Source organism: Lontra canadensis, unplaced genomic scaffold (assembly GCF_010015895.1).
Source record: "Lontra canadensis isolate GAN:19392208 unplaced genomic scaffold, GSC_riverotter_1.0 scaffold18, whole genome shotgun sequence".
NCBI lineage: Eukaryota > Metazoa > Chordata > Mammalia > Carnivora > Mustelidae > Lontra > Lontra canadensis.
In genome coordinates, this window is record NW_022631012.1 from 14,443,488 (window position 1) to 14,464,285 (window position 20,798).

A 20,798-nucleotide genomic window follows, 5' to 3' on the forward strand; every position below is an offset into this window, starting at 1 on the left:
GTCATTTTTTTAGGGCAAAGACATGTAAGCCTTTAAAGGGTTTACTATATTGACTTTCCAGTGACGCAGATCATGGGCGATGACACTGTGACTCCCCTAGTATGAAGCCTCTCAGCTCCTGAAGCAGGAAGAATTATAAACAGATACAGTCAACCTTAAAAAGAAGGGTGCTCTTTTTTTCAGGACTTTGAGTTTTGTTAGCGGAGCTATATACTTTGACCTGAGCAGGGGAGTTCTGTGCTTCTTTTAGGTACTTGGGTTGTTGGGTACTCTAGGTGGGACAAAAATAACACCTAGACCAAAAGATAAGAAAGCCAAAGGTCAGTTTAGCCAATATCGCCCCAGCTCCATGACCAACTGCAAGAGGATATCAACCAGGCCACTCAGGTAGGAGGAGGGGACAGAAGACATTTGAGGAACAATTCAATACTCTAGAGGATTCTAAAAGAATCTTGGCTTTGAAATGGACTTGGCATTCCTTAATGAAATTTATGAAATTTTTGGTCTGTTATGCTGTTGAACTTTAGCTTCTTATGATTTGACTCCTCCAAAATATATAATACTCTGTGTGGGGGTGTTCCTTCAAACTTCGTTGGCTTGGCTGTAATTAGGGCTCCTGTCTACATGTGGTTCCCTCTGCCTGGAATGCCCTTCCTTCAACCCTTACCTATAGCCTGCCTCCCCATGAGAATATACTTCTTGGGAAGGCTTCTAAGAACCCTTCTTCCTGCCACCAGAGTTGATCACCACGTCATTTGTAGTATCATCATGTCATCTGTAGCTCACACCTCTGTGAGATAATTTTCCATGTTGTGTGGCCAGTATTTGTTCTGACATCATTCACTAGACTGTGAACTCCTGGAAGGCTAGCCATTAGTTGTTCCAGCTCCCCCTGCCATGGATCAAATATGGATGTTATTGTGTCTCTCTTGATTTCCTCAAGAGAGGAAGATTCCCAGTCCCTTGGCAAGTAGTAGGTACTCTCCAAACAGGTTTCGGTAGCTTACCAATTGTGGAGAGACAAAGAGGCTTGTCCAGTGAATCTTTCTAGTATGCCTGGCAGGAGTCAGCTGGGATTAGTTAATACCTATCACCTGAGCAGGATAGGTATTAACAGGTCAATAGCCTGTTTCAACTTGGCACAAGTTCTCCAAGGGATATTGGTGCTGGACAATTGGTATACCCAGCACTGGTATGTGCTTCCCCTAATCAGCTAGTAACAAAACTTACATTGTTTTACTCCCCTTATATGCTTTCATGAGAACTCTACAAAAAGACCAGGAGAGGGGCTAGATGCCTCTCCGGCAGCATACACATGGTATATCTGGCCATGGCCAGTCCAACCACTCCTCTTCCTGGGAAGCTTGAGAAAAGGGGTCTACATACATGTCTAAAGACCCAACCTATGTGTCTCAGTCTGTTCTGGGTGGTGATTATGCCATGTTTGACTGGACCCTTTGCCTAATACCAGACCCCTGCTCGGAAATCAAGTGATCCAGAGAAAATAAATGGATAGATAGATAGATAGATAGATAACAAAGTTTCTGAGCTTGAGAAACAAGCATTTGGGATAAAAAGTTTAATTTTCTAACATCTTCATCAATGCTGTGATCACTTTCTTCTTTTCTAGATGCCTTCCTGAAGCAAAAAGCCAAAGAGGCAAATTCTATTAGTTTACCTGAACATGTTTCCTGCAACTTCCTTGTTATTTTGATTGAGTACTCCCTTGACTTCTGCTTTTGACCCCACTCAAATCTGATTCTTGAATCCTGTTTTGCGCTCTGGAGGCTTGGTGAACTATGGAGTGCCGCCCGAGAACCTAGAGACCAGCAAGTTAACTGTAGTATAATGAACCCAGTGGAAGACTGGAATGAACGCATAACAATAAATTATTTTATTGTTGATACCTGTAAATTTGTTGCCATTCCATTTAGACGAACTTTGGCTTCAGTATTCCACACTCCAAGATAAAACAATTAGGAGAATTTCTGTCTTTGAGTCAAAAATATGAATGTCTTTCTATGGCAAATATCTACCTCTTAATTTTCTGCAAATTGTTAAACAGATTGGTGGTGTGCTTGTTAGCTCAAAAAGGAAACAAGTAGGAAATATAGAACTCTCACAGTATATAAAGCCATATAAGAATTATGCTTTCAGGTGAGACATTATGTTTTGTGTAATCACCATTAGAAATTTTAAATTCAAGTTGTGGTACTTGGCCAGGAAAACTAGTATAACAGCCTCAAGACCAGGAAAAAACTCATTCTTTCAACTTGGTATTAGTTTATAACAAGACATACCCATACAACAAAGACTTTCTAAAATTATATTTTATCATAAAATTCTCTAAAGCTTTCATAAAAGATTGTTATTTCTCCCCAGATAACAAAGATATCTAGAAAAGTGATTCATCATGGTATGAAAGCACATGAGAGACAGAGGTAGGATAGTTGGTTCCTGGCTCTCCTAATCCTGTTCTTTTGTTATAAACTACATATTGCTTCACTGGCTATATGGCTTAATGAACAAAAGGTTCAGCAGAATCTGTGGACATCAAATGGCCTTCATGGAACAATGTCTTGATGAGTTAAGTAAAAATGAATCAAAAACACATGGACCCAACTTCCCTTGAAATATAAGAGGGCATACAAATCAAGGCAAAAAGCACTTAACAAACACTGGGTTTGGGTTTCCTGAACCTGAAATGTTAAAATAATTAGCAAGGACTTATTGAGACTGAAAAGTGATCAGTTCCAGTATTTCTAACTCAAAATTGAAATGAAGAGAGGCGGAAAGGCCCTAGAAGAGAAGGGAGTGGCCATGGGGCAGATGGAGACCTTTGAAAATTAGCTTTTTCCCAAAACCAGTTGTTTCCCAAAGCTCACAAATTTTGTTTTTATATATTCATTTTTCTTCTCTTTCACTTTGATTTTCAGATTTCAGCTGAAGACATACCTTAAAATGTTCTAAATGGTTCAGCACAAGTCTTTCTAGTCTCTTCTCAAAGGCAGGAAATGATGATATTTGGTAAGACAATGCTCTGCTCATTTTTGAGTTGGAGATAAATTTATATATTGGCCATTCAGGAAGTTTGGTTAAGTAATCAGGTTGAATTTATTTCCTAGTGAGCTGGACTTCTCAGCATTTCCCAAACCCAGAAAATAAACTCTTTCAGAAGGCACTGTAAGAAAGTTGTAAGAAAGAATTATTATGTACTAGAGTACAGATAGACTAAATAGATTGCAAATCTGGAGAAAATAAACCCCCAAACCTTTTTGCTAGAAACTAAGAGAAAGCAGTTTCCCTGGTTGATCCTACTGTATCTGGATTCTCAGAATCCCTTCTCTGGCCCTGATCCTCTCTGTTCCTCCTCACAGAGGCCTCTGGGACCCAGCCTGCTTCCTCCATCCTTTGTGATTTTCCTTCCCACATTCAAGTCTGGCTGCAGAGCGTGGAACAGTTTTCCACCACTATTCCAGAATACACATTATTTTTTTTAATGACCTTAGAGCTTTTATTGATAATCATCATAGGAAACTGACACAGGCAACAAAAATAATAACCCAAGGGAGGTTGGAGAGAGGACAGAGTAATCCCTGGTCTCTTGGTTCCAGACCTCCTCTGTCAACGGAGAGCTCAAATGCAGTGGTCCTGCCTGATCTCAGCAACCAGAACCCCCTTCTGAAGTTCATGGGTATCCTTCCTTTCAAGATGCCCCTGGGTCAAGCTTGAAAATAGGTTGTATTATTAATGTCTCCTTATATCAAGAAGGAACTGTCCATCTGTAGAGCCCTTTTGATGAGACGATGCTTGTTCACTATTGCTATGCATGGCTTAAAATTATCCTCTTTGGGTGCATTCCCATGTAACTCTTCCCATTTATGAAAAATTAATGTTTTTAGCCATTTCAGACCTATCAGGGACAAACTTAATTTTTAAAAAATCATCAAAATAGGAAATACTTCACTTACTCATCATTATGTGTTTGTGTCCATTAAGCTCAAAATGTCTGGGTACAGTGGATACAGTAGTCAATTTCATGATATAATCTGACTCTAACACATTGTGGAAGTGTTCAGCAATGCCCAAGAGTCCTGGCTGAAGGGAGCAACTTCATTAATTCATTCAATGAGCACCGTCACGTTTCTTCCTCCAGGGTCTCTACTGATAATGTTTTAGCACATGACAAAAAATGGCAACAGTCTTAGATTTGGGGAGCATCATTCATGTGCGTAATGCAGTCTGACACTCCCTTCGATGCAAGACCTTCTTCCAGGCTTGAATTTGTTTCCTTTCCTACACCAAGAATAATAACTCTCTTCTATTGGAGCACCTACTAGGAGGTAAGCCCATGAGTTATGTTCTCTCAGTAATTATTGAACAACCCTATGAAAGAGGTAACGCGAACCATATTTAATGATTGAGCAAATTTAGACTTAGAGAAATTAAGTAATTTGCTCAATATTGAGCCATTGATAAAGTGGGAGACTTCGGATTTAAATTCAGATCTAGTGCAAAAGTATATTGTATTCACCACATTCCTCTCTCTTTTCTCAGTTGTCGTGTATAAAATGCATGAAACTTTCAAAGAAAGGTGATATATAAATCTGTTCTGGTGATAAAGGAATGAGGGCCAGGAAAACTAATCGTACTGTTTTCTAAGTATACTATTATAGGTCACAACATATTAGAGTGGTAGGGACATTTATGACCATTAAATCTCACCTCATTTTTACATAACCAAGAACCCCCTAGAAATAGAAAGTTGTCTTCAGATTGGTACCTAAGGCCAAGGCTGCCATCATGGACCTCCCACTTCTCAAGCCACGGTGCTCTCCAATCCATGTATCATCTGGTAAAACTAATCAAATTACAATCAAAAGAGAGAAAACTTCACCAAGGAAAAAACTCAGAAATCATCTCACTCCTGCCCCAAAGCTATCATGTCTAAGGTCATCATTGCCAAAACCAGGAATTCTAAGAAGATTCCTGAGTGTTTTGCATTGGGTACAAATGACTGTCCAGTCTTTGAATACACTATTTTTTTAATAGCTGGAGATCAAGCTAGAAGAAGGTAGGGTTGCAACGTCACAAACACCACAGGTACTAATGATATGGGCTCTCATTGCAGTAGCACTAGTTGAGTCCTTGTTTGGCATTTGAGTATGTAGTTGGTTTAGAATCCCAGTTCAGTAAACTTATAATAGCTTTACGATTGCTAAGACTCAGAGCTCTTTATCAGTCCTAAATGATCTCCCTGTATATTCTTTTTCTGTTTGCCACGAGTCCTGGGAATTCAGCCTATTTCCTTATTTTAGTGTAAAAAAAAAATAATAATAGTGCAACCAGTTCTTTTTACTGAAGTCTTATTATATGCAAACACTGTCCTAAGTACTTTACATGTATTATTTCACTAATCTTTATGAAGTAGGTCCTCTATTATTTCCATTTTATACATAGGAAACTGAGACAGAGAGAGGTTGTTAAGTAACAGACTCAAGGTTAAACAATTAGTAAGTGGTTGAGATGCTCTGCACTGTATGATTTTGGTTTCTACCTCCAGAAAAAGGTCCTCCAATTCTCTCCTTTGTCCCAAAAGACATACACATATTATATGCCCCCTCCCATCATATTTTAAAAAAAATAAGATTTTGCTGGGAATTGCTGCTACAAAACAAAGAGTAACACAATATAAACACTGGTAAGTTACAAGGTTACAGAATTTTACAAAGTTCTTTTGATTGTGATTTGTGGTCTGTAGTTTATGACTGCCTGCTAACATAACAAATGGAAGCACCAGTGGTCTTCTGTTCTTTTCTTTTCTTTCCCTAGGAATAGCAGTTTGTTACTCATCTGTGCCTTTTTTTCTTGCCTGAAGACATTGGTAACAGAGGACGAACCAAAGGTGTACCTCGGTCCTATCCCATGGACTCATGTCTTCACTGAGACCCCCCAGACATCGTGGAATGCCCATCACCAGATTTTTGGGTCCCACACAATGATCCCCTTTAGTGGAAGAAGAAGAAGAGGAGGGGGACGAAGAGGGGAGGAAGAAATGTCCTTAGCCTTAAAGCCTAATCAGCTTGTTTTTCTGTAGCATCTTACTGGTAAGGGTTGAGAGTATAATGGGACATAATTTTTCTTTTATGGATTTATCACCTACACTTGTGGAGACGGTAATGGGTAGATGCAATTAGGATCACATGGTACCTTGAGTCATTGAAATTCCCAATGGCAACAGCAAGATGTCGAACTTCTCATGTCCAGCCTATCCGTTGTCCAGTGTTGATCTTTTTGGAAGCAGGCAGATACATTCCATGCAGAAGTGAGCACTGCCTTTTTATGATCTAGTATTATACTGATACTTCTATGTGTTTAGATATAGATAAAATCCTAATTAAAATCAGAAAAACCAAAGAAGTCACTGTAATGGGAAGATGTATGTCTTGGCTCTGCCACTAATTAGTTTTGCGATTTTGGCAGATTCTTTCATTTCTCTGGGACTCAGTTTCCTAGTTTTTAAAGTGAGAGAAAAAAACTTTAACATTTCTGAGGTATCTTTTCCTTCTAGCATTCTCTGATTTATAGGAACCATGTGAATGAAAGAAGTCTTTTAGAAACTTGAAAATATAATAGTATAGAGGAATGTATCTTCTGTTATTTTTAATTTTATCGGACTTTATTTGATTCTGAATATTAAAACAGAATTGAATATTTTTCAATTAGCTTCATATGTAGTACCAAACACATATTTAATTCACGAGGAAAAAAAGCTAAAAACTACTATGGGGGGGAAGTATTTCAGTTTTCTTAGACATTAAATGGCTCATTCAAAGCAACATTTTGATAAATTGTGTAAATGAGAGAGGAACATATGGATTAAATTTTCCTTGAAATACATACGCACTTAAAAATTAAGAAGAAAAAGTGCTTGGCAAAGCCCATTTGGGGTTCTGCCAAATGGGAAACATTTTAAAAATAGTTGAAAATGCAGTTCTATCTCAAAATGCTGCCATATCCACCCATCCTTATTGATTATGTATTTTTAAATTGTGAATCACTCTCCTTGTATTTATTTTTGCAGTTTGTTTTATGCCCTGGGGGCTTATTCAATTCTGCTACCTTTTTTTTTTCCCCCATAAACAGAGAGCAGAGTCCATCAGCCACTGAAGAGCATATCACCGTTTCTTTCACCCCCTGTGAGCTTCCTGTTACTTGACTTCTGTGGAAGATTCAGTTTGATCTCTCCTGGTGTCACGACTGGCATTAATTCATATTGCTGTAATGAAAAATTCTAAGGAGCAAATAAAAGGGATTTGGTCTTTGAAGCTGTGTTATATGGTAAGTAACTTTCTAGTAAATCATGCTATCGCAGTGGAAAAGCTTTGAGGGAATACAAGTCCCGAATTTCATGATTATGTAGAATTCAAAACCAGAAAATCAGAACACACAGAGATAACATTCTTCTGGATGGACAGAAGAGTTGGCTTTGTTCATGGATCCCATGGTACAAATTGAAGAAGAGAAAATTATTTTCTCAAAAATTTTTAAAATCACACATTTCTGGTCAAGTTGGCAGCACTTCCTAGTTTTAAGGGACAAATTTACCTGAGTAAAATGACTCAGTGCAATTTGTGTAATTATTCCACAGCTAACTGCAGCCACACTGTGGAAGTCACACCTCCTCAGAAAAATATACAGACTCAGGTCATTAGGACATCTTCCTGAAATCTGACATTCTAGGTGAGATTTTTCTCCCTTCTCCCTGCTTCTCTCTCCCTTTTTTCTTATCTAACCTTTTTAATAAGAATGCTATTTTGTCATGAAAATATAAGAAAACAAGAATATTTTCTTAGTGTTAAAATCTCAAACCATAGGAGACGAGTCCATCAAATACAGTATTCTACCCAGGCTATGTCCACGGCAAGAATTAGATTTATTTTCGCAGGTTAGTAACAATATTTTATCCTTTGAGGCTGATCTGTAGAACGGAAGAGTATATTTTTATTGTTGGGTTGTCCTTTTTATTCATAGTATCAAAATGCTATATGTTATTTTTGATAATTATTTTTCAATGAATTCCTTATGACTTAAATAGAAACTTTCTTCGCTGGGCTTATATATTTTATCCACACAAAATTGCAAATAGACCTTGTACAGTTTCATGAGCTCTGAAATAAAAAATGTAGGCAATTTTATCTAACAGTTCAGTAACAGAACTAAAGACCTAGGTGACACCCTTGGAACTCCCCATGTTCTTGGTTTATGTTTAAAGGGTCATTCAACACAACAGAGTATGTTTGAAATATAAAAGAAGTAATTTTGAAATGCTTTGTTCCATTTACTTGGCGAATGTTATAACTAATGATTTTTGCTCTCTGGTAACCCAAACATTTTAAATATATATTATTCTATTCTTTAGCTTTTTGTTCAAAATGTAGTAGTCAATTCAGAAAATCTAAAAAAGAAAGAGGAAAGGTAATTATTTGACTAATGGGATTATGGACAATTATTTCAGTTTATGAATAAAGGAAGGCAAGTACTTACATGCCTTCCTCAATGTAAGGTGTTGATTTGTCATACTTAGGTCAGACCTAAGTATATCCTCACAGTCGGGAAACTTCAATTATCATCATAGTTCCTTGGTTACGAAAAGAAATTACTTTTTCAGAATTTGACTTTCTTGAGGTATCATTTACGTACAATGCACCTATTATAAGTGTACATTTAGATGAGATTTGAGAAATGCGTACATCTATGGAACCACCATCACCACAATCAAGTTGTAGGATATTTATATCATTCCCAGAATTTCCTTTGTTTTCCTTTTCAGTCCATTTGCTCCCTTGGAGGCCCTGGCAAACCCTTCTTTACTTTATACCATAATAGACTAGTTTTTCTTGTTTTAAAATTTGATATAAATTCATTTATATAGTATGTAGTTTTTGGTGTCTCCGTTCTTTTACACAGCATCATATTTTTGAGAGCCATCCATGTTGCAGTATCCATAGTTTATTCCTTTTTATTGCTGAGTAGTTTCCATTTTATGACATACCACGATCTGTTTGTCCATATACATTTAAGTTGTGTCCACCTTTTGGCCACTAGGAGTAAAGCTGCTGTGAACATTTATATACAAGTTTTTGTATTGACATGTTTTATTTCTCTTGGGTAACCATCTAGGAGTAAAATTGATGGGATGTATGATAAATGTGTTTTACTTCTTAAGAAACTGCCAAAATGTTTTTCCAAATTGGTTGAACCATTTTATACTCCCATAAAAGTGTGTATAAGTTCTGTCATATCCTAATGTATAGTAATATTTTTATTTTTAATATTAGCCACTCTTATAGGTGTGTAATGGTATCTCATTGAGATTTAAATTTGCATTTTCTGGATGACTAATGATGTTGAGTGTCTTTTCATGTGTTTACTGGCCATTTGTATGTTTTCTTTTTTAAAGATTTTATTTATTTATTTAACAGACAGAGATCACAAGTAGGCGGAGAGGCAGGCAGAGAGAGAGGGGGAAGCAGGCTCCCTGCCGAGCAGAAAGCCCAATGCGGGGCTCAATCCCAGGACCCTGAGATCATGACCTGAGCCGAAGGCAGAGGCTTAACCCACTGAGCCACCCAGGCGCCCCTGTAAATTTTATTTTATGAGGTGTCTGTTTAAATCTTTCATCCTCTCCAAATTGGGTTGTTTGTCTTCATGAGTTGTAGGAATTCTTTACATACCCTGAATAAAATTCCTTTGTGAGAAATATGCACTGCTAATCATTTCAAAAACTTTTTTGGCAACATCATATTAGGGAATACCATATCCTGGCAATACTATATCAGTTTATCTTATTTAAAATATTTTTCTTCAACAACAAAAACAACAAACAATCCAGTTCAAAAATAGGCTGAAGACTTGAATAAGTATTTCCTGAAAGAAAAAACATAAATGGCCAATTAACATGTGAAAAGATGCTTAACATGCCTAATCATTAGGGAAATACAAATGAAAACCAAAGTGAGATACTACTTCACACCCATTAGAACAGCTATTATAATCAAGAAACAACCAACCAGCCAACCAAAAACCTACAGGTTTTGTCTAGGATGTGGAGCAATTGGAACCTTTGTGCATTGCTTGTGAGAATATGAAATGGTGCATCTTTGATAGAAATATGTTGATTCTTCACAAAATTCAACATAGAATTACCATATGATTCAACATTTTCACTTCTAGGTATACACACAAAAGGATTAAAAGCAGGGTCTTGAACAGATATTTTACACCATTGTGTGTAGTAACATTATTCACAATGCTAAAAAGGTGGAAACAACCCAGATGTCTATGGGCAGATGAATGCTTAAACAAAATATAACAATATATACATGTAATGAGATATTATTCAGCCTTTAAGAGGAGCAGAATTCTTATACATGTAGCAACATGGATGAACCTTAAACATATTATGCTAGGTGTATAAACCAGACACAGAAGGACAAATATTGTATGATTCCACTAAAGTGAAGGACCTGGAGTAGTCAAATTCATAGAGACAGAAAGTAGAATTGTGGTTATGAGGAGCTAGTTATTATCAGGTTAACATAGGATGTTATAAATATAAATGTAAACCTCATGGTAAATGTGAAGGAATATCTGTAGTAAGTACACAAAAGATTATGATAAAGGAGTCATAGCATGCTGCCATAAAAAGTCATCAAATCACAAAAGAAGATAACAAGAGAGGCAGCCAGGGCCAAAGGAGCTATAAAACAGTCGAAAACAATTAAAAAAATGGCAACAGTAAGTCCTTACCTACCAATAATCACTTTAAATATGAATGGATTAAATTCTCCTATCAAAAGACATAGAATGGCTGAGTGGATAAAAAACACAAGACCTAACAAAATGCAGCCTACCAGAGACTCACTTTAATTTTAAGGACAGACAGACTTTAGAGTGAAGGGATTAAAAAAAGTATTTTAAGCAAAATGTGGTCAAAAGAAAGCAGAATAACTATACTTATATCAGACAAATGAGATGTAAAGCTAAAAGTGGTCAAAGAGACAAAGTTATTATATAGTGTGAAAGCAGTCAATTCATCAAGAAGATAAAACAACTATAAATATTTGTGCATTCAACATCAGAGCACTTAAATACATAAAGCAAATACTAACAACTAAAACGAGAAGTAAACTGCAATATAATAATCACTGGGGACTTTAATAACCCACTCCCAACAATGGATAGATCATTCAGACAGAGAATCAAGAAGGGAAGAGCAGATGTGAACAACACTGTAGACCAAATGAACCTAATAGATATATATATAGAACATTCTCTCCAACAGTAGTAGTGAATTCTACCAAACATTTAGGAAATAACTAATGCTAATTCTATATAACTCATCTATAAACCCAGCATTACCACAATACTAATGCCAGTCTTATTTGGATACTTGATTCATAACAAAAGTAGCACTAGAGAACAATAGGGAAAGGATGGTATTTTAAATAAATGATCATAGTTCATTTGTTTATGTGGAAATAAATGAACCCTGATATCTACCTCTCACAATTTAGTATTTTGATTACTCATCTAAATGTGAAAGGTAAAGCAATAAATCTTCTAGAAGGCAATATAGGAGAATAGAAGACATCTTCATGGATTTGAGACAAAGATTTCTGAAATAGGACACAAGAAGTACTGACCATAAAGGAAAAGATCCTAAATTGAACTACATTAAAATTAAGAATTCCTTTTGTCTAAAGATACCAAGAAAGGAGTAAGACAAATCATGAGTGGGGTTAGGTGTTTGCATATGTATAAACAAAAAAGGACTTAAACAAAAAACTATCAATAAAAAAAAAGAAGTTATCATCTAATAGAAAATGGGCATAAACATCAACAGGCACTGCGCAAAGAAGATATCCAAATGGACAATAATATACGAAAAGGAGCTTGACCGCATTAGTCATCAGGGGAATGATTGCAAATTAAAGTCACAATGAGAAATTGCTGTGAACCCAGCAGAATGATTACAATGAAAAAAAAAAACAACACTAAGTATTGTTAAAGATCTGAAACAACTGAGACTTTCCTTCATCAGTGGTAGCAGTATAAAGTGATACAACCACTTTGGAATATTTTTTTGGCAATGTCTACTAAAGCTGACAACTTTCCTATCAGTACAGCACTCTTAAATATATACTCCAAAGAAATGCACACATGTGCACCAAAAGACATGGCAAGAATGTTTATAGCAGCATTACTCATAATAATGAAAACCTGAAAACCAAAAGCCCATAAATACTAGAATGAGTAAATTCAGCGTGAAATACTTTTACAATGGATCACTACACAGCAAAGAGAATGAACAAATCATCCATGCCTACAGCATAAGCAGGGCCTGTCCAGTTCAGTCAGTAGAGCACATGACTCTTGATCTTGGGGTTGTGAGTTCAAGCCCCATGTTGGGTGTGGAGATTACTTAAAAATAAAATCTTAAAAAAGTACATACAACATAAATCTCACAACCATAATACTGACTAAAATAAGAAAGAGACAAAATAACTTATACTGTATGATTCTTTTTCCATGAAATAGGTAACACTTCCCTGTGGCGTCAGTAGTCAGTTTTGGAGAGAGGGTTGGCACAAGGGGGCTTTCAGGAGAGCTTATAATACTCTTTCTTTATCAGAGTACCAGATGTATTTACTATGAAAATTAATTGAACTATATATGCTTTATGATTTGAGTACTTCTCTCTATGCTATATTTCAATAAAAATGTTTATCAAACATCATGTCACTCCAGCCGCACTATTGCTATATGGCATATTATACGAATAAAATGAGCTTAATGCATGTTAACATATTTTTTCTTGGAATGTGTACACATTACCTGTGGAGTCTTACTCATCATATCTAGGCAGAGACTTTCAGAATAGGGGTATGACATCAAAGCTGAAATGTGGAAAACCGGTTACTCTCAAACCAACCCTCACCTGACCTAAGCCAGGACCCACTGGGCATCCTTTGCAGCCAGGCCATGCTGTCTTGCAGCAGACCCCATCCATCAGCTTTTTCCAGATCACCACGAGATCGCTGTCCCCGTGATGATGGATTACCCTTCCAGCAAGATCGGAAATGGCCACGCTTTACCATCCACCAGATACACTGAGTGCATTTTTACTCCAAGTCTTGCTCATGCTGTCATTTCCTTCTTATCAAGAATAACTTTAGGGGCGCCTGGGTGGCTCAGTGGGTTAAAGCCTCTGCCTTCGGCTCAGGTCATGATCCCAGAGTCCTGGGATGGAGCCCCGCATCAGGCTCTCTGCTCAGCAGGGGGCCTGCTTCCTCCTCTCTCTCTCTTTATCTCTCTGCCTACTTGGGATCTCTGTCTGTCAAATAAATCAAATAAAATCTTCCAAAAAAATTTTCTTAAAAAAAAAAAAAAGAATAACTTTATATGAGCCAGAATTCCAGCAGCAGGGTCAGCATGTAATCTGTGGGGCCCAGTGAAAAAAAATAAATGCAGAGCCTCTTGTTCAACAGTATTACGAATCCCAAGACAGAATACAGCAGAAGAGTAAACCAACTGTGGACCTTTCTAAAGCATGGGGCTCAATATCATTGCACAGGTTGCATGCTCATGAAGCTGGCCTTGACTGGCAGGGAACAGACAGCATGTCCACCTGGAATTTTGAAGTAACTTTTTAATTGAGGGATCATTCACAGAGATGTGTGTGCAGTCGAGGGACCCAAAAATGAATATTGTAACATACAGGCATGAACTGGAAAAAGTAGCAAATTTTTCTCCCCCATGCCTGAAGGGGCAAGGGAGGATAAGGGGCAGAAGCTAGGTTAGAGCTAAAGCCATGGAAAAGCAGCCACCCCAAAGCAGTAGTGGCCATAGAGGAACAGAACGGCTGTCAGAATTGTGGCAACACACTGAGGGGGTTGGGAAAGTAACCTACTAGCTCTGCTTTCCCACCGCCAATGTCCATGTGGTACGTCTTCTATGGCTGAGTCCACCCAGCAGCCAGAGGGCAAGGGAGCCTGAGTCACATGATTCCTGGACAGCTTCCTGGACACCTAAACAGGATGAGGAAAAGTGGAGAATAAATCTGGGAACAAATGTATTAACCAACACTGTTTTCAACTGTTCACATATTTTCCATCCTTTAGAAGAGTTCTCACAGACCTTGGGGATACTTTGGAGTCACCTGGAGAACTTTAAAAACTATCGTCCCTCAAGTCCCAGTTCCTCAATATTTCAGATTCTGACATAGCTGATCTGGCGTACGAGGTTGAGGGCAGCCGAGGTTGAGCTTTCGAGCAAGATTTCTCATTCTCAGTTTTAGCACCTACTGGCATTCGGGGCCAGAGAATTCTTTGTTGTGGGGCGGTCCTGTACATCGTGGGATGTTCGGCTGCATCCTTCCCCAGCCTCTACTGACCAGATGCCAGTACTGGCACCCAGTTATAACAACCCCAAATGCCTGCAGACACTGCCACATGTCCCCTGGGTGGGGGGCCACATCATTTCCTGCACCCTGTTTGAAAACCACTGCTTGGGACACCTGGGTGGCTCAGTTTGTTAAGCGTCTGCCTTTGGCTCAGGTCATGATCCCAGGGTCCCAGGATCAAGCCCCACATAAGGCTCCTTGCTCAGTGGGGAGCCTGCTTCTCCCTCTGCCTGCCGTCCCCCCACCCCGTGCTTGGGTTCTCTCTCTCTGAGAAATAAATAATATTTTGAAAGAAAGGAAGAAAGAAAGAAAGAGAGAAAGAAACGCCAACACTGGAAAACCACTGCGTCAGTGTGGTCCGGAGCTGGGAGCATCAGCATAGCAGCTTGTACCTATAACCTTATGCCCTTCCTTTGAATTTCCAGGGTACTATTTTCTGTGTTCCTCATATTAACACTTAATCATCTGTTTCTTACTTAATTGGTAACTTTATCACTGGATTATTTTCAGCCAGTCTTTTCTCTTTCATAAAATGGTATGCTCTTGTACAGTATACTATCTGTCCAATCTGCCTCACAAAAGTTATATGGCTTGGGATGAGTTTCTTCATCTGAAAAATGGAGATAATGGGAATTGCTGAATCTCACTGCCTCGCTGTCTGCTTCTTTAATGTCTGTTTTTGCTCCTAAAATGTAGGCTCCTTTTTGAGAGCAGGGACTGTGCCGTTCACATCCACCCTCGTTCACCCAGGACCTATCGCGGGACCTGAAACTTAACAGAACTTGATGAATATTTGCTGAGTGATATAGGAATGAGTGCATTTCATCCTGGAGAAGAAAAGGCTGTTAAGATGCCTTTCTTAGGCATCTCATTGCCAAAGTTAAAAATCCTAACATTCAGAAGTTTGTTTGGTTTACCTAAATCTTTTTTCCCCAGCAAATTCAATTTCTACTTATTTGGGCCTTAATGGAGATGTAGAAAACCTGATCTGCACGTTAGCACTTTATGCACTTGAAAACTTATTATATTAGGACAATCTGAAATTTTATTTGGCTGGAATAAATAGTGCTTACTAGAAACTATTTTCTCTTCTGGTTTTCCATGTTGGCAATTTTATCAGAACGATAAATAGGGAGAAAAAAATGTAGCACTAGAGATAATTGAATAGAGAACAATAAGCACTTAGGGTTTGTAACTAACAGGGTATGTGGTAGGCTGTCTGGTCAAATGTTGCTAGGAAAACATTATCTGGGAAGACTTTAATGGGAAGAAGACAACTCCCAAAAAAGGCTCAAGTTCGTAATTGAGAAGTTAAATAAGAGCTTTTTAATAGCCCACAAAAATACTCCAACACAACATATTCCTATTTCAGGCTTCTCTTGAATTATGTCGTGTTCCAAGGATGGTGGAGGACATGCTTGCTTACAGTTTTGTAGGCAGTTCATGGTCTACTTCCATTCTGCCAAATACTTACCACAGCTTCATTCTCAGAGAACCATAGTGCCATAGGGACAGAGTCTAATGGAGGCTCCTATATTCAGACAGACCTATATACTAAACCAACTCTCCCAGTTTTGGGTTTTTTGTTGTTGTTTGAGTTTCTGGGTAAGAATTGGAGAACTGGTTTCTGTACCTTCCTTAGGTATTCCACTGCCTATGTTAAAAACCCTAACATTCAGAAAGTTCTTTTTGTATTTTTCACCTAGAGCTTTTTTTGTGTAGCTAAAGTCAGTTTCTACTTATTTTGGCCTTAGTAGAGATACAGAAAATTTGATCTGCACATTAGCACTTTATGCATTACTATATTAGGACACTCTGAAATTTTATTTGGCTGAAATAAATAGAACTAATTCCACTGACTTCTCCTCGGATACCCTATTACCCAACCCTCAAATCATCTTTATTATATCCTTTTAGGCCTCTTTAACCTTGCCATACCCTTCTAAGTTGTGCTTCTAAAACTGAAGTACAATTGTTTAATAAAGTTTCATACAATCGCTTATTAAAGACTTCAGGAGAAAGAGATGGTTTGTATTCTTAAAGCTCTCCTATATTGCCCTTTACTCAGACCACTCAGAATCAATATGATTTTTTTTCTTTCCACTGGTTTGAAAACTCAATTAAAATTGGACATTTAACTTCCAATTAAAAATGGTGGACTGAGCATGGACAACTATCTCTTTACCCTCCAAAGTTTCCTTTGAAATGACAGTAATTTTTTTTGTTTTGTTTTTTTGGGCTTTTTTGTTTTGTTTTGTTTTTAAATAAAAGCAGAACCATGTTGGAAACCATCTGTTGGTCAAAAATGTTGAAGAATTCCTAGAATACAAAAAACATATGTGATCAGAATAGAAAGAAAGAGCTGAAGAAACCGTAACCCAAAATATCAGAAATAAGTAAAGGACATCTCTAGGAGCTCCAGAAAGGCCCCATGTTTGAAGTCACTAAATGCAAATAGTAAGTTAGGTCAGTTACCAGGTTAATTCTCTGAAAGAGCATCTCTGTCCCACTCGCACCATAGTGTCTGGCAGTAGGAACTTTTGCCCTTAGGATAAAGCCAGAATATTATACTCCAAAGGAAGTGTGTGATTTATACCCAAAGCTTTGTAGTGAGGGCTTGGGGGGTAGCTGAGAAAGAGTCACAGGGTAAGTTGAGTATCTTCAGAATATACAACAAATATGAAGAGGGTGTGTTACTGGGTCATCACCATTTCACTCTGGGACCTAGGCTGATGACTCCACTGCATGGAACACTTTCCTTTGCCATGGTGGTGGGAAAGGGGAGAGTTCTGGAGGTTCTCAGAACAAACCCTCTGGTCTGGGAGGGATGCATATCCCTCCACTCACAGCTCATTGGCCAGAATTAGTCACGTGACCCCATTCAAGCTCAAGTGGTCCAAGAAGTGCCATTTTACCAAGTGCTGAGAAGGGAAAAGCACCCTAAATACTTTGTGGGCAGGACTCATGATTACTCTACCACCTGAAAGGAATAAGGATCAGATGATCAATGGAATTTTCATCATCAACACTTTGTGCTAGACAACACTGAAGCAATGTCTTCAAATTATAAGAAAAGAAATGAATGCTTCACATTCTTTTCCCACAACTGAACTACTAATTAAATGTGAGGACATGCAGGAATTCCAAAAACATACTGCCCATTAACTAGTTCTGAAAAAATTTCTTTTATGCTTGAATACAAGGAATGTCTAAGCTACAGGTACCATTTACATTGGAGTAGGTCAGGTGCTTAAACTGTAATGCTCTTCAGCGAAAGATATGAGAAAAGAGTCCTGAAATATGAAAGAATTTGGGCTCAAGTATTTGATGAGTCCCTTTCCTCTAAGGGATTGTTTTGTACAAAAACAAAAGTCTTGCCTTATTCAGGATCTATGGTACTAGAGAATAAATTCTAGTAATTCAAAATATTAATAGAAACAATAGAAATGGGAATCAATAAACAGGAAAAATAAAGCTACAAAAATTATAAAAGAATATTTATGTGTAATATATGTATGTATGTATTGAAAATTATATGTATAATTATATATATAATGTTTATATGTCATATATTGATTTTTTTTAATTTTTCTAATCACTTCACCTACAAGCGTGAGATATTTTATAATTATAAGAAAGAATGTAAGTGGTGGGGAAATGGAGGATACAGACAGAAGAAAAAATATAATATCAAAGGCAGGGAAAGTGTGATAAAAACTTCATTTGTAGATCACTTCCCAGTTCACAGAATGTATTCATTGATGTTTCTTCGGAACCGCTAAATGGGACTCCAAGAAAATGGAGACTCTGAGAATCTTTTTCATAAAGTGGCAACTTACCAACTAAAAATGATATATAATAAGATTTTTGTTCTATCCAAGTTTTTCCTATCTGGCTATGAAGCAACCCAATCCATATCAACATAATAATTTTTAAAAACTATCTTAACACAGTGAATTTTTCAAACTTTTTGGGCCAAGCGACCTTCTGAAAATCTGGTGAAAGTTATGGATACTTTCTCAAAACAAACAAAAGAGGAAACACACATGGGCATACAACTTTGCAATCCACTTCAACAGATGTATCAAGTCCCTAAAACCCACACACGGAGCCCCGGAACCACAGGCCTGGGTTCTGTGTCCCTGCCCTAGAGCATTTTGGGTCCTCATGATGCTGACGCCTGCAGCCAAAACCACCAAAATGGACACATACATGGGACAAGCCAGTCTGCGCTTTTGACTTGGGATGGGGAGAACACACTCTGCTTTCACCCCTGGCATTACAGAGGTTCTGTAGGGCCTCTGCATGAGGGTGAGGGAATGCGAAGGACAAAGGGACACGCAGTAGATACAAGCAGAGTGGGGTTCTACACAACGTGAAGTGTCACCATGCAATCAAATTGCTGTCATTTTCAGGGCACTTGGCCATCATGGGCACGTTCCTGAACGTCATCCATTGGAAGCTTAAATGTTATGCTTTCAAGCAGGTTGGCCAAAGAATGGCCACTCCACTTTAAAAGATGAGCCATTTCAGCCTCACAAAAATTAAGCAATTTACCTAGAGTCATCCAAGGAGTTAGTGACAAACTTGGGCCTTAAGACAAGTCTGACCATAATCAATTTGTCCACTCTGCCCCCTCGGACTGGCCTTCTTTGTGGGTAAAACGTGGCATATGATTTTAGACTCTTGGGAAGGTCTCATTTCTCTAATAGAAAAAAACTTTCTATTCACAAGCGGAGGGAAGATTCGAATGTAAAATAAATGTCTTGACACCAGACATTGATTGCTGTCAGCTGTCCGAAGAGGGGGATGGAAGTGGGCTGGGACGGAGGTGCACCTCCTGTGTGGTGGCCTGCAAGGAACCTGTGTGAGGGCAAAGGATGCCTGAGGAGGAGCTGGCAGGGGAAACAGATTCCCTGAACACCGTTGGGCCCTTTTTCCCAACTAGGCCTGGGGCTGGTCCTGAGAATAATTCAGAATAGCAAGAGGTTGGCAAGAGAAGAAAAAAGTGAAAATAAGTCACTGTGTAGAGGCCTGGGCACTCAGGAACTGGGTCTTCCTGACCTTCATCTTTCCTGGCCTGGCCTCAGGGGCTCGTGCCAAGTAGGCCCTCAGGGATTCTTTGTGTGAAGTGAGGGAAGCCCAAAAGCCATACTTCACCCGGGGGATCAAGATGACTCACTGCCTAGGAGAGAGATGACAGGGACCGTCAAGAATGACTACATGCCTACAGGAGACATTGTCAGGTGACACAGCCGTGGTCAGAGGAAGTAGGCAGGACACAGAAAGTGGAGTGGAGGAAGAACCGGAAATAAGCTGTGGTGGGTGGGAGGGCCCAGGCTGGCAGGCAGTGGACCTGATGACCTAAGAAATCTCCTTTGTCTGTAGTTCCCCTTTGGTTAAATGACAAACTGCTTTCAATGAGGACAACTCGGCCGTTCATTTCCATAATAGGAAAGAAAAATAGCCAGCCATCAACGGGACCTGAATCCTCTCAGCTGAGAGAAGAGACTATTGCATAAAGGTCATAAGAAATTGAAGTTTTTCGGCTACAGCCCAGAGAAAGGCAAGACTGTGCTAGGGGACTCATTTCCCACTTGCTCCTATAATGACCGCCTCAGTGGTGGCTAGGCCTCCAGGCCTCCAAGGACAGTTAGTGGCATGACCATCCTGTTTCCCTAAGTAGGTGTCATAAGGAGCACAGAGGAGGAGACTGGTGGGGAAATCCTAGCTCCAGGATGCAGCTGCTCCTCTGTTCCTCATAGAATAGTTGAGTAACTTCAGGAACATTCTCTGACCCAGGGCTTCTCAAGCCTTAGTCATTCATCTGCCACAGTCACAGTTTTTGTCCTATGCAAGTAATAGCTTTATTTGTATTTTTTTGTATTTTCCTATAAATATGTCCCCATTTTTTTAACCTAATGCCAGAGTTTAACACCAAGTGTTCAGCTTAGAAGCAATTATTTTTCTAGAAACAACAAAATAGCCTCAGTTTTATCCTGTGTTTTGTGGCCTAAAAGTACATTTTTTTACTATGATTTTTCTTTGAATACTTAGGTTCTTGGGGAATGACATCAGTCAGAACAGAAACTGGGGAAACGCTTTGTACAAGTTTTTTGAAATGTGGTTAAAAGTTGGGGAAAAAACAGATTCTTCCAATCAGTGATAGTTTTGGAAGAAAGCAGTGTACCCTAAACCTCTCCTCTTCCCAAACCCTGGCCATGCTGGCTGGGAGGGAGGTGACTTTCATTCAGAAAATGAAATGCATTAAGAATGATGTGAATTTGTTCAAAATAATAACAAGGAAAGGCAGTCATTTCTTAAAGGCAAA

General features: G+C 38.5%; 2 long non-coding RNA genes across 2 annotated transcripts; both read left to right on the forward strand.

Annotated features, from left to right (window-relative positions):
• Positions 1-2,317: 2,317 nt before the first annotated feature.
• LOC116869237 lies at positions 2,318-4,264 on the forward strand. Its single transcript, XR_004382989.1, has 3 exons — positions 2,318-2,441; positions 2,937-3,027; positions 4,157-4,264. It is a non-coding gene; the product is annotated as an uncharacterized LOC116869237 (long non-coding RNA).
• A 2,893-nt stretch (positions 4,265-7,157) lies between these two features.
• On the forward strand, positions 7,158-8,688 carry LOC116869238. The gene is made up of 4 exons (XR_004382990.1): positions 7,158-7,341; positions 7,652-7,743; positions 7,878-7,948; positions 8,672-8,688. It is a non-coding gene; the product is annotated as an uncharacterized LOC116869238 (long non-coding RNA).
• The last annotated feature ends 12,110 nt before the right edge of the window (positions 8,689-20,798 follow it).